Here is a 14863-nt window from a genome sequence, read left to right on the forward strand (position 1 = left end):
CTCATCCAGAAGTCGGTCAGCAGAACCTCCCCTCTCTGATCCAGAAGTCAGTCAGGAGAACCTCCCCTCTCCCTTATCCAGAATTCATTCAGAGAACCTCCCCTCTCTCTTGTTCAAGAAACTCCTATCTCTGGTCCAGAAGTCAGTAAGGAAAATCTCCCCTCGCTCTCATCCAAAATCAGTCAGGAGAAACTCCCCTCTCTCATCCAGAAGTCATTCAGGACCACCTCCCCTCTGTCACATCCAGAAGTCGGTCAGGAGAAGCTCCCCTCTCTCGTCCAGAAGTCAGTCAGGAGAATCTCACCTCTCTCTCTCCGGAAGTCATTCAGGACTACTTACACTCTCTCTTTCTCAAGAACCTCCGCTCTCTGGTACAGAATTCAGTGTGGAGAACCTCCCTTCTCTCTCGTTCAAAGTTAAGACAGGGAAACCTCCCCTGACTGCTCCGGAAATCAGTCAGGAGTACCTCCCCTCTCTCTTGCCTGAAGTCAGTCAGGAGAATCGCCCCTCTCTTTCCATCAAGAGAACCTCCACTCTCTGGTCCAGAATTCTGTCAGGAGAACCTCACCTCTCTCTCATCCGGAAGTCATTCAGAAGAATGTCTCCTCTCTCTCTTCAACAACCTCCCCTCTCTGGTCCAGAAGTCACTCAACAGAACCTCCCCTCTCTCCCGTCCAGAAGTCAGTCAGGAGAACCTCCACTCTCTGGTCCAGAATTCAGACAGGAGAACCTCCCCTCTCTCTCATCCAGAAGTTGGTCAGCAGAACATCCATTATCTGCTCCAGAACACAGTCAGGAGAACCTCCCATCTATCATCCAGAAGTCAGTCAGGAGAACCTCCCCTATCTCATCCAGAAGTCAGTCAGGAGAACCTCCCCTATCTCATCCAGAAGTCAGTCAGGAGAACCTCCCCTATCTCATCCAGAAGTCAGTCAGGAGAACCTCCCCTATCTCATCCAGAAGTCAGTCAGGAGAACCTCCCCTATCTTTCATTCAAGAACCTCCACTCTATGGTTCAGAAGTCAGTCAGGTAAACTTCCCATCTCTCTCGTCCAAAAGTCAGTCAGAAGAACCTCCCCTCTGTTGTCCAGAAATCAGTCGAGAGAACCTCCACTCTCTCATCCGGACGTTGGTCAGCAGAACGTCCACTCTGGTCCAGAAGTCAGTCAGGAGAACCTCCCCCCTCTCTCTCGTCCAGAAGTCGGTCAGCAGAACCTCCATCTCTGGTCCAGAAGTCAGTCAGGAGAACCTCCAGGCTCTCATCCAGAACTCAATCAGGACAACCTCCCCTCTCTCTCATCCAGAATTCGGTCAGCAGACCCTGCCCTCTCTCGTCCAGCAGTCAGGAAGGAGCACCTCCCCTCTCTCTCGTTCGGAAGTCATTCAGAGATCCTCCCCTCTCTCTTGTTCAAGAACCTCCTCTCTCTGGTTCAGAAGTCAGCCAGAGGAACCTCTCCTCTCTCGTTCAGAAGTCAGTCAGGAGAACTTCCCCTCTCTTATCCATAAGTCAGTCAGGAAAACCTCCCCTCCTTCTCATCGAGAAGTCAGTCAGGAGAACCTCCCCTCTCTCTCATCTGGAAGTTGGTCAGGAGTACCTCCCCTCTCTGGTCCAGAAGTAACTCAGGTGAACCTCCCCTCTGTCTCGTCCAGAAGTCAGTCAGGAGAACCTCCCCTCTCTCTTATCCAGAAGTCGATCAGGAAAACCTCCCCTCTCTCTCATTCAAGAACTTCCCCTCTCTGGTCCAGACGTCAGTCAGGAAGAACTTCTCCTCTCTCTAACCCAGAAGTCAGTCAGCAGAACCTCCCTTCTCTGTCATTCATGAGAACTTCCACTCTCTTGTCCAGAAGTCAGTCAAGAGAACCTCCCATCTCTCTAACTCAAGAACCTCCACTCTCTGGTCCAGAAGTCAGTCAAGAGAACCTCCAATCTCTCTCATTCAACAAACTCCCCTCTCTGGTCTAGACATCAGGAAAACCTCCCCACTCTCTCGTGTAAAAGTCAGTTAGGACAACCTACCCTCTCTCGTCCAGAAGTCAGTCAAGAGAACCTCCCTTCTGTCTCATCCAGAAGTCGGTCAGTAGAACCTCCACTCTTTGGTCCAGAAGTCAGTCAGGAGAACCTCCCTTCTCTCGTCAAGAAGTCAGTCAGGAGAACCTCCCCTCTCTCATCCAGAAATCAGTCAACAGATCCTCCCCTCTCTCTTATCCGGGAGTCACTCAGGAGAAACTCCCCTCTCACTTATTCAAGAACCTCCCCTCTCTGGTCCGGAAGTCAGGAAATCTTCCCCTCTTCCTTGTCGAGAAATAAGACAGGAGAACTTCCCCTGGTCTGGGCCAGAAATCAGTCAGGAGAACCTTCACCTCACTCTTGTCCAGAGGTCAGTGAGGAGACTCTCCACTCTCTGGTCCAGAAGTCAGTCAGGAGAACCCCCCACCCCCTTCTCTCTCACCTGGAAGTTGGTCAGGAGAACCTCCACTCTCTCGCCTGGAAGTCAGACAGGAGATCTCCCCTCTCTTCTTTCAAGAGAACCTCCACTCTCTGGTCCAGAATTCCATCAGGAGAACCTCCTTTCTCTTGTCCAGAGTTAGTCAGGAGAACCTCCCCTCTCTCTCATTCAAGCAACTCCACTCTCTGGTCCAGAAGTCAGTCAGAAGAACCTTCCCTCTCTCGGCCAGATGTCAGTCAGGAGTACCTCCCCTCTCTCTCGTCCAGAAGTCATACAGGACAACCTCCCCTCTCTCTTGTTCAAGAACCTCCGCTCTGTGGTCCAGAAGTCAGTAAGGAGTACCCCCCTCTCTCTCACTCAGATGTAAGACAGGATAACCTCCCCTCTCTGGACTAGAAATCAGTCAGGAGAACCTCCCCTCTCTCTCTATTCCGGACGTTGGTCAGCAGTACCTCCACTCTCTAGTGCAGAAGTCAGTCAGCAGAACCTCCCCTCTCTCTGACCTCGAAGTCAGTAAGGAAAATCTTCCCTCACTCTCCACCAAAGTCAGTCAGGAGATCCTCCCCTCTCTCTTGCCTGAAGTCAGTCAGGAGAATCTCCCCTCTCTCTATTTCAAGAGAACCCCCACTCTCTCATTCACAAGTCAGTCAGGAGATCCTCCCCTCTCTCGTCCAAAAGTCAGTCAGGAAATCCTCCCCTCACTCTCATTCAAACACTGCCAATCTCTGGTCCAGAAGTCAGTCAGGAAAACCTCCCCTGTCTCTTTTCCAAAAGTCAGTTCAGGAGAACATCCCCTCTATCTCATTCAAGACACTCCACTCTCTGTTCCAGAAGTCAGTCAGGAGAACCTCCCCTCTCTCTTATTCAAGAAACTCCACTCTCTGGTCCAGAAGCCAGTCAGAAGAACCTCCCTTCTCATCTAGATGTCAGTCAGGAGTACCTCCCCTCTCTCTCGTCCAGACGTGAGTCTGGAGTACCTCCCCTCTCTCTTGTTCAAAAACTTCCCCTCTGTGGTCCAGAAGTCAATCAGGAGAACCTCCTCTCTCTCTCATGCAAGAAACTCCACTCTCTGGTCCAGAAGTCAGTCAGGAGAACCTCTCCTCTCTCGTCCAGATGTCAGTCAGGAATACCTCCCCTCTCTCTCTCGTACCGAAGTCATACAGGACAACCTCCCCTTTCTCGTGTGCAAGAACTTCCCCTCTCTGGTCCAGAAGTCACTCAGGAGTACCTCCACTCTCTTGTCCAGATGTCAGTCAGGAGTACCTCCCCTCTCTCTCGTCTGGACGTCATACAGGACAACCTCCCCTCTCTCTTTTTCAAGAACTTCCCCTCTCTGGTCCAGAAATCAGTCAGGAGAACCTCACCTCTCTCTTGTCTGGAGGTCGGTCAGCAGAACCTCCACTCTATAGTCCAGAAGTCCTCCCGTCCAGGGCGGTCAGGAGAACCGCCCCTCTCTCTCATCTGGAACTCATTCAGGAGAACCTCCCATCTTTCTCTTTCAAGAACCTCCCCCGTCTCTCTCATTCAAGAACCTCCACTCTCTGGCCCAGAAGTCAGTCAGGAGAAGCTCTCCTCTCTCTCATCCAGAAGTAAGGCAAGAGAACCTCCCCTGTCTGGTCCAGAAATCAGTCAGGAGAAAGTCTGATCTCTCTCTCCTGGAAGTCAGTCAGTATAATCTCCCCTCTCTGTCCTTCAAGAAACCTCCACTCTCTGATCAAGAAATCAGTCAAGAGAACCGCTCCTCTCTGTCATCCTGAAGTCGGTCAGCAGAACCTCCCCTTTCTGGTCCAGAAATCAGTCAGGAGAAACTCCCCTCTCTCTTCCCTGGTAGTCAGTCAGGATAATCTCCCCTCTCTCTCTGTCAAGAGTATCTCCACTCTCTGGTCCAGAAATCGGTCAGGAGAACATCCTCTATCTCTCGTTCAGGAGTAGATCAGCAGAACCTCCCCTCTCTCGCCCAGAAGTCAGTGAGAAGAACCTCCCCTGTCTCTCATTCAAGAGCATCTACTCTCTGGTACAGAAGTCAGTCAGAAAAACCTAACTTTCTCTTCTCCAATATTCAGTCAAGAGAACCTCCCCTCTCTCCTCCAGAAGTCAGTCATAACTTCCCCTCTCTCGCATCCGGAAGTCAGTCAGCAGAAACCCCACTCCCTCTTCCAGAAGTCAATCAAGAGAACCTCCCCTCTCTCTCATCAGGAAGTCAGTCAGGAGAACCTCCCCTCTTTCTCATCCAAAAGTAAGACAGGAGAACCTCCCCTCTCTCATCCGTATGTCCGTCAGGAGAACCTCCCCTTCTCATCCAGAAATCGGTGTGGAGATCCTCGACTCTCTGGTCCAGAAGACAGTCAGGAGAACTTCTCCTCTCTCTAGCCAGGAAGTCAGTCAGGAGAACCTCCCCTCTCTCATCCAAAACTCAGTCAGCAGAATCTCCCCCCTCTCGTCCAAAACTAAGTCAGCAGAACCTACCCTCTCTCTCGTACATGAGAACCCTCCTCTCTTGCCCAGAAGTCAGTCAGGAGAACCTCCCCTCTCTCTCATCCGGAAGTCGGTCTGGAGAAGCACCACTCTCTCGTCCAGAAGACAGTGAGGAGAATTTCCCATGTCTCCCATCTGGAAGTCAGTCAGAAGGACCTCCTCTCTCTCTCATGAGCCCCCACAATGAAGCCAGAGTGTCTTCACCAAGAACAAATCAGACCATAGCCTGTTCCTGATCTGAATTCCCACTAACTTGCAAAAACTTCTCCATATTGGCCACTGGATTCCCACATGGATCATTTCATTCTCGCAGTTCCAAGGGGACAGGTGTTTGGCAAAGGAGGAATGGCCAACATCGTTAATTGTGGTAAAGGCATCTAGTGCGGTGAGTACTAGAATGTGTGGAGTGAATTTACAGGATGGAAGCCCTCTGCATCCTGGGGCAGAACAAGTTCAGCCGCCGTCCCCTCTTAGGAAGGGAGGAAATGATCTGTTCACTGATTTCCTCTCAGCACCTATGTCACATATGGCATGCAGCTGGTGCCCAATAAGTGCATCAAATGAAAGACTGAATGTCAGGTGTGAAGGGCACTGTCCCAGGGAGGACGCCAGCTGCCCAGAAGGACCTTTACCTCCGTGCCCTCTGTGGGCAAGGATGACATCACGCAGAGCATCCCACGTCTACGTACATTGGGTAAGTCAACTCAGAGATTGTGTGATGTGTCTGCAGCTCTCCATGAACAGCCCGTTTGCCTCTTGGTTGGCCTCACATTCACAGGTCTTGCAGTGCCTTGATGTGGAGGACTGTGCTATAAGCTTCACCGTAAGCTTATAGTTTGGAGGCTTCACTGTGAGTCTGCTCCTGGGGCAGGAGGCATGACACTGACCTCATGACACAGAGTTTGTTCTGCGTCTTTTGATGCAACAGTGAAACAGTACTCGTTTATTCTTGTTTTTAAAAATTCCCGGGTTATAAATTAAGAAATGAGTCCTGGAATCAGGAGTAGGCTCCTGCGTGAGGTCTTGTGTTTCTTCCACCCTCACCTTCCATGGTTCAGGATGAGTACAGCCAATCCTGGTGCGGAAAGGGAGAGTACTGGAGGGTATCCAACCGCTGTGGGGAGTGGAAGCTGTGATTCTGAAATCATTGTTCCAGGGCTTACTGCAACAAAGGGTCAATCAGCAATCTCCAAAAGCGGCCACAGGTGAGCTGGGGAGCCCCTCGCTGCTGGCAGACTGGGTCTCAGCTTCCTGCTGAGACAGGGGCCCTGCCCTCAGTACCCTGCCACCTGGGCTCCCTAGGGGCAGCGGGGTGTTCTTCAACACAGCGCACAAGGGACAGCCTCCTCACCAGACAGATGTCACAATCTTTTATAGGGCAATACCAGAAACGACATTCCAATCTTCGCCACATTCGGTGGCTGAAAGCAAGCCACGGATCACGTCCACACTAGAGGGAAGGGAATTCCAGGGACATGAGTTCTGGGAGGTGATCTTACTCTGCCTGCCACGCCTCTAGACCCCAGTCCCCAGCAAAGGGTCTGAGGAAGAAGAACCCACAGTCCTCACAGTAAAACACACATTCCCCTGCACCTTGCACGCCAACGTCAGTTTTAGGAAGACATGGCGAGGCAAACGTTGTTAGCCAGTGCCTAAATCATCCAGGCGTTTTTAGCCAAGTGGAAAGCTACTTATTTACCGAGTAAGAAAGAAACAATCCCGACCCTTGTGAAGTCTTCAGCTCAGTGCCAAGCAGCATGCTTCACTGTAGCAATGATAACACTAAGTAACAGAAACACAAAACAGCAGCAACAGCCATTTTTTAAAGGAATTTTGTCAATTTGAAGTCCAATATAGACGCTAATAATTGTTGTATTTACTCTGAATAACTCATCATAATGTCAAAGGTCTGGCTCATTTTTCCTGTGTGTTCGATAAAGCATGTGTTTATAAATACATGTTGAGGTTCCCAGAGAGCTGTGTGCTCCATTCTTCATTCTGAGAGACAATTGATTAGCAGTACCTTGAAGTCATTTTTCAAGGAATAACCATCAATATTGACAGCTGCCAGTCTTTTCCCTTTATAATCAGCTAAAAACAGTTCTTGCCCATGGGGAAAATATTTACATTTCCAACCTGGGGTTACTTTCTAACTAGGAAAGAATAGTAGGAATCAGGGTAGGAATCAGGCATTATGTTGTGGTTCCTTAGAGATTCAGCTGTCCAAAGAGCAGCTGACACAGAGAGCTGTGTGCACATTTGGAAGGGGGCTGATTAGCATGTGCACCTGCAGAGCACATACACTCCTTGCAACCTTGTTCTCCAGCACCGGCATTCTGCACAGGGCTGGACACCAGTGGGGCAGGGCAGAAGACACCCACAACTCGGGGTCAGAAGGACCTGAGCTTGAATTCCTGCCTCCCCCCACCGCTAAATTAATCATGTCCCCAAGCAATTGCTTCATCTCTGAGTCTCAGGCTCCCCCGGGCAAACCGTCAAGGGCCCACCACCATTTTGTGGGGTGCTACAAGGGGAAGGTGTGTGAAGTCCTGTGGCATTAAATGCCATTAGTTATGCTAATAGAATTTGGCAGGTGGAACTCTGCGGGTTTGGGCACTGTTTTTGAAAACGTTGTTTTATGAAAAATTCCAACCTTAGACAGAAATAGAGAGAACAGAATAATGAGCCCCATGCATCCATCAACGGGGATCGACAATTACTAACTCATGCCAATTTGATTCCTTCCACATCCACAAACACTCCTCCTTCAAATTATTTTGAAAGAGAACTCAAACAATCATTTCATCTATAGATATGTGAAAATGTATCTCCAAAAGATAGAGGCTCCTTTACATGCAATCTCAAGACTATACCGCACTGAAAGTAATAATGTCTTAACATCACAAAACATCCAGCTGGGAGTTGATTTCCTGATCATCTTATGTATTCTATTTTTTAATGCTTATTTATTTACTCTTGAGAGAGAGAAAAAGAGAGAGAGGGAGGGAGAGAGAGAAAGTCAGGGAGGGATGGAGAGAAAGGGAGACAGAGAATCCCAAGCAGGATCCCATCTGTCAGCACGGAGCCTGAAGTGGGGCTTCATCCCATGAACTGTGAGATCATGCCTGAGCTGAAACCAAGAGACGGACACTTGGCCGACTGAACCCCCCAGGTGCCCCACTCGCCCTTTCGATTTTAAACTCAGGCCAGGACTTTCCAACCCTTGAAGTGTTGACATGTGGGGCCGGGTAACACTTTGCTGAGGGGCCTCCTGTGCATGGGAGAGTGGTCAGCGGCCTCTCTGGGCTCTACCCACATGAGGCCAGGAGGACCCCTTCCCCTCAGTGGTGACCAGCAAAAATGTCTCCAGATGTTTCCAAATGTCTCCTGGTTGAAGAGGAGGCCTCACCTCCTGTGGAGAATCGCAGATTTGGAAGATGAGAGGCACTGCATCAGAAACAGTAAGAGATTGCCAGTCTCTTCAGGCAGGGCGGAGAAGCCCCCAGCCCCTCAGTTTCATAGTCATTTGATAGAGACTGAGCTTGAACCGCACACACCCTGAAAACCATAGAGCACAGGGGTGGTTTGCAAGGTAACTGGCAACTCCGGGCACGTTCCCTGTACTAGATTCAGTTCTTTAAAAGTACTGGATACAAGGTTTTGCAACAGAAAAATAGGCTTGTATGTTGTGTTTCACTGGTGGAAAGAGAATTGTTTTCTCTTAGCCCCCCACCCCGACCCCACTGGCCCAGCTAGTCTGGTGACAGCCTAGACAAACGAGTGAAGAAGGGGTCCACACGACCTCACCTGTGGGAAGAGCATCCTCATGGCAGCCCTGGGGAGACGACAACCAAGTGAGGAGCTCACTGCCATGTGCTTTCCCCATCCCTACCCCCGCCCCCATCCCCAGACACCAGCAGGAAGGTGGCAGCTCACTTTGTGGGGACGGGAGCCACGCTGGCCGAAGGTGACACACTCTGTGTTCAGAACACTTGTGTGATGGTCACACCTGCCTCTTTGGGGCTCCACAAATATACCACCAGCCATCATCAAGACCGTTCCCCATCTGGCCTGCGTGTCATGAAACTGGACGACCTTCATTCAGGATCAAGATCTGGAGACTGGTGGAGATGATGGCAGGACCCCTTAGTGTTCCGGGGCCCAGATTTGACTGGTATGTGAGAGTCAGCCCAAGGCAGGCTTCTCTGTCCCCTGAGTAGGAGTTCATCCTTCTATGGGAGGCTCGTGAGAACATCCCGGTGTATGTGTGTGCACACACACTCACACACACCTCTCGGGGATACTACAATGCTGTCAGCTCTGAGCACGCGATGCATGAACTCTCGGCAAATGTGTTTAACAAACTACAGGATTTTGAGGGGGGGGGGAAGGGATACTGATGCTACCTCTGCCCCAAACTGGTTTAAGATCACCAGTAAAGGTAAGAAGGAGAGGTCTCAAACACCAACCACCCCTGAAATACTGAGAGATTTGCCAAACTCATACTGAACAAGAAACACAAGAGCAGAGACTATCACAGAGACTTTCCTGATGTACCGAGAACCCGGAACGGCACTCTGTGCCTCTCATCCTTCATCATGGCCCTGAATCTCCACAACCATTTCAAGAACTAAGCATCAGCACTGCTCCCTTCTCACAGATGAGAAAACAAAGGCTTGGAATCTTCCACCCATGTTTCCTTGGTCTGACAGCTGAGAAGGAGCGTGATGGGCACTGAGTTCTCCAATTCCACTTTCCCAATCTTATTTAATAGTGAGGATTGCTTCTGGAACATGCACAAGAAAGTAGCCAGCAGGAATTTCATGATAGACGGTGCTTGTAAGATAAACATCGATTCGGTTGGAATGACGCCCTCCATCCCCCCTCCCCGCCCCCATAAATATATAGGGTTTTGTTTTTAGCGTATCCTCTCCTTTACCTGGAAAAAAAAAAAAAACAACCACACACATATTGACATATCATTTGAAAAGTTTACAAATTAATCTTGCAAGAATAATAACACCACTGATCAGTAGACTTGGCAATGAGGCACGCGCTGGGATAAAAGTATTTTTCTCTCAAAGGGACAACACACTTAGCGATAAAGTGCCCATCAGCAGATCCTGCCCAGCAGTGAAAACACAGGCTATGGACACATAACTAGGGAGGGTGTGCACAGCACTCTCAGCTGGAGCACAGAATTATTTTATTTATGAAAAAGCACTTGCGAAATTTTGCTGAGAGAAGGGCTTACTTGGGAAGGAGAGTGCTTTCTGCTCAGATTTCTTTATTGCTATGCCACAGAACTCCAAGCACTGCCCAAAAAACTGTCATCGTCAAGTCTGCATTTCGGGGATCAGGAGTGAGCCATAAAAACTGAACCCTGGCAGGCTGCAACTTGATAACCATACTCTAACTGAATAACCAGCTCTTCTGTCACTCCTCGTGGTAGCTTAGACATGAACACTCTTTGGAGTCCCAGATGTTCAAGAGAAGCCAGTGCAGTGTCACGGGGACGGAGGGAGGGTGGCCAGAGATGGGAGACGCTTCTGTGGATTATGACAGCAGTGCCTTGTTTCCATATAGTTCCTGCTTTCAGACTGAACAGATGGAACCTTCACTCCCTGCACAGTACGAGATATTCCTCCCCAAATGATCATCCTTGGTGCCATCTCCCAGGCCAGCTTTGGGCCATCCCAGTTACCCACAAGCCTGTGCCATGAAGTCTCAGGGAGGGGGAGTGAGCAGAGAGGTGCTTCTTTCTAATGCACCCTGACCTTCCTCAAGCCACACGATCCCCAGTGTCAGAGAACAAGTCCTGATGGGACCAAGTCTTTCGTTTTCAAACCAAGGTCCTCAGACACCCAGGGCACCATATCTTCAGAACCGCTGGGTTTTCCACCTCCAATTAAGGATTTGGGGGTACAGCACGGAGCCCCAGGGAGTCTTGACACGGCTTATTTGCAACAGTAAAGAATGAGCTCCGACCACTCAGGATAAGCTGTGAAGGCTTGTGGTGTCTCTCTACTGATGCTTCTCCATGCTTCTCCCCACCCATCCCACACCCTGCGGGGGCAGGCAGTATGGCAGGGACTAAGTTGACGGAGGGACCATGGGGATTTACATGGTTTTGGAACTTACAAAACTTGCTCAGAGTTTTTCCTCCTGGCTCAGGCCGGGTCCAGGACATGGCTCGGTCCATAAAACCAGCTCTGAGGCCACAGGCCAAATGGTTTCCATCTTTTTTTTTTTAATGGTTATTTATTTTTGAGACAGAGAGAGACAGAGCATGAATGGGGGAGGGTCAGAGAGAGTGGGAGACAGAATCTGAAACAGGCTCCAGGCTCCCAGCTGTCAGCACAGAGCCCGACACGGGGCTCGAACTCAAGGACTGCGAGATTATGACTTGAGCCGAAGTCGGATGCTTAACTGATTAAGCCACTCAGACCCTCCCAAACAGTTTCCATCTTAATTCACCCAGCTCCGGGGTCCACCAAGCAGCTGTGGAGGCATCTGCATCCCACAACTTGGCTTCCTTCTTGCACTTTGCTTCATTAAGCCCCAGAACACAGGAGCTGGAATGTTCCCCAATTCCCTGCTGGCAAAGTGAGCCCTTCTCCACTCCTCAGTCGTTGCATTGAAATTGTGGTGAGGTGGGGGACCCCGGAACCCTGTTCTGGCCCCCAGGCCTGTCTGTCGACAAGAATGTGAAGTAGGAACTGGTTTTCCTGCCCAGCAGAGGGGTTCGTTTTCCTACTGTGTATAATGAAGACTCTTGCTCAAACTCGTCCATCCCCATCACACTGTTCCGACAAGGCACAGTGTTTCATCCTGTTAGACATCGGATGGGCCCGTTACATGGACACAGTGTAGCAACGGGGTTCGTCCTGTCCTCTGGGAGATAAAACAGTTCTCCCATGAATTCACTAACACACTTATTGAGCATTCACTATGTAAATGGCCAAATGGGGTTTACTGAGAAGCCAGAGGTGGGACCCTTGTCCTCAGAGCTGACAAGTAGCTATGGATAGTACTGCTGAGCTCCTAGAGTCGGCAAAGACCTGGCTTAGCATAGCACTAGGTGACCCGTCCAGACAGGGAAGGCCACTCACATGCAGGGGAAGACACTTCTCCAGGTGGGGGAGGGCTCAAAGGAGGAGGTCCGGGAGAGAAGGGGGATATGAGCAGGGTTGGGCAGGGGTCCAGGTGGGGAACTGCAGCTGGAGTCACAAGACAGGCTGCATCTGCCCCCTTGTGTCACACGGAGGGCACTTGGTGGCCCCGGCATTTGGTGACGTGAAGGCGTGGTCTGGGTAGGGAGGCAGTTTGTCCCCATCGCTCTGCCCTATGAGTCTGGCCCATGTTGACTCTCCCAGACCCCCAACCAACGATGGCTCAGTGGCCTCCACCTCCCTTCAGCTGGTGAATTATGATGGAAGTGGTGGGCCCGGAGCCCGGGGGAGGTCCCTCTGTAGGAGGAAAGGAAGGAGACAGATGTGCTGTCAATGCTGGGCAGCAAATTATCCAGCAGGCGATGGTGGGCCAGGAAAATTCACATTCGTGCATATTCACGGAGCCTTGCACACAACATGGAAACACAAGACTCTAGCAGAGAGGAATATGTTCCTTAAAGGGGAATTTGTTCATTCGCAGAGGAAAAGCTTCACAGTTGGTAGAAAGAAAGTGGACTAAGTCGTAGATTCAGAGGAACAGGACGGGCCAGTGGAAACTTAAAGAGAAACCAGCCAGACAAGGAGGGACTGGCACAAACTTGCAGAAATATCTTGAAGACCAAAGCGGGGAGGAGAGCAAAGGGCACTCAGCTGGGGCCAGACTTCCTTCTCTCTCAGTTACCTGGCGACCAACCACCTCAGGATGGAAGTGATTTAACGGTGAGCAAACCCACACGTTCATGAATGAAAATACCAGCTAGGCAGGACCACCCTGGAGGCCCTGAGGGAGGCATTTAGAGAGGGCTGTTCACCAGGCAGGGCAGCCTGGGGGTCCGCACTGGGGTAAGTCGGGGGCCACCCACAGGCAGACCTGTTCTTCTGCTTCACTGTAACAACTTCCTGCACAGGCTGTCCGCACACTCTCATCTTCGTGTTTGCTGGACCTGGCACTGGAGATGGGAAGGACCCGCTCACCCAGTGCTCGCTTCCTGTTATGGGATGGCACTAGCAAGCCCCCCTATTTCTCTGACCTCCCTGAGGGTCCCATCAGCAGCAGGATGTGATGGTCACAGGGGAAGGGAGGCCCACCAGCAGTCATGATGACTGCGTGGCACATCTTCAACTCTCTGTGGTTTCAGGCCAGTTGCTGGCAAAGGTACTCCCAGGTGAACTTGATCTTCCCCTGTGAGCCTCCCTCCCGCATCTGAAGGGAGGGTCCCTCGGCACAGTCTACATCCCCTGGGACATTAGACTCTCCCCATGTCCACCTCTAAGCCAGGACCTGGGGAACAGAGAGGATACTCTCTGTAGCCACGAGCCACCCAGCAACCCGGGAAGGGCAGTATGACACATGCTCCCGAAATCATTATTAGTCTTGCAACAATCCCAACTTCTTTTTTTTTTTTTTCAACGTTTTTTATTTATTTTTGGGACAGAGAGAGACAGAGCATGAACGGGGGAGGGGCAGAGAGAGAGGGAGACACAGAATCGGAAATAGGCTCCAGGCTCCGAGCCATCAGCCCAGAGCCCAACGCGGGGCTCGAACTCACGGACCGTGAGATCGTGACCTGGCTGAAGTCGGACGCTTAACCTACTGGGCCACCCAGGCGCCCCATCAATCCCAACTTCTAATCCCACCAATGAGGCCCTAGTCCCCGAAACAGCCGGATGTGCGCAGAAAGACAGAGGTAAATCAGTGCAATTGGTGGCGCGACGACACATTTTGCGTTGGCACTGCTGGGGGCGGACGCTGCTGGAATCTGCTGGGTGGAGGCCAGGGATTCTGGCAGATATGCTGCAGCAGCCAGAAAAGCTCCCGTGGCAAAAAGTAATCCTGCCCAAAGTGTCAACAGTGCTGTTGTGAGAAACCGTGATGCAAAATTGTGTTCATTGCAACGATTTCACAGTTGAGGCAGAGGAAAAAAAAAAAAAAAAAAAAAGGAAACGGCCTAACTTTCCCAACATAGAGACTTGCTTTAAATGCATTTAATAACTGGAGAATGTCAAATTCAAATACCTTTTAAAAAGTTCACTTTTTAGGAAAATTTAATGGCATGAGAAAATGTTCCTGGTATATTGCCGAGCAAACTGGTCAGTGATTCCCAAGGGTTCTGGAGGAAAGATGGACAGGCGAGCCTCAAGGGAAATACTCCAAGTGACACTGTAATGGTGGATGGAAGTCACTGCACGTCTGTGGAAGTCCGCAGATGTACAACACCGAAAATGAACACTAAGGCCAAGTGCAAGCTTTACGGTTAATGACAGAGGATCCCCACCGACCCAGCGCCCATACCTCCTGCACCCTCCCAGGCAAGCTGCCAATGGGAGGAATGGGGGAGCAGGAGGGAGAACATACAGGGGGAGCCTTCGCACTCCCCATGTGTTTCTCTGTGAACTAAAACTGCTCGATGAGTCCATTACTTAAAATAATGATAAAGGAGGTTACGGATATCTCGCTGCCTGTTCCACTGTCGCCTTGATGACATCAAGACTCCTCACTCAACCCCCCACCACCCTCACCTTCCAGGAGGATGACCGAGGACTGAGGACAGACACGCCGCCGGAAATTTGGAAGCAATCACCTAAGTGCAGGAGTGACGGCCGGGTGCCTCTTCAGATGGGGAACTCACAGCACTGGCTTCCCTCTGTGTCTTCTACCGCCAAGGTGAGAAACGTGCGTCTCTCTCTCCCTCTGAGTGTTCAGCCTCTGGGGAGGGGTGGCGCTGGGCCTCCCACCCCTCCAGGAGGATGCGGGGCTCTACCACATGC

This window comes from Panthera onca, chromosome Y (genome assembly GCF_046562875.1).
Source record: "Panthera onca isolate mPanOnc1 chromosome Y, mPanOnc1 haplotype 2, whole genome shotgun sequence".
Taxonomy (NCBI): Eukaryota; Metazoa; Chordata; class Mammalia; order Carnivora; family Felidae; genus Panthera; species Panthera onca.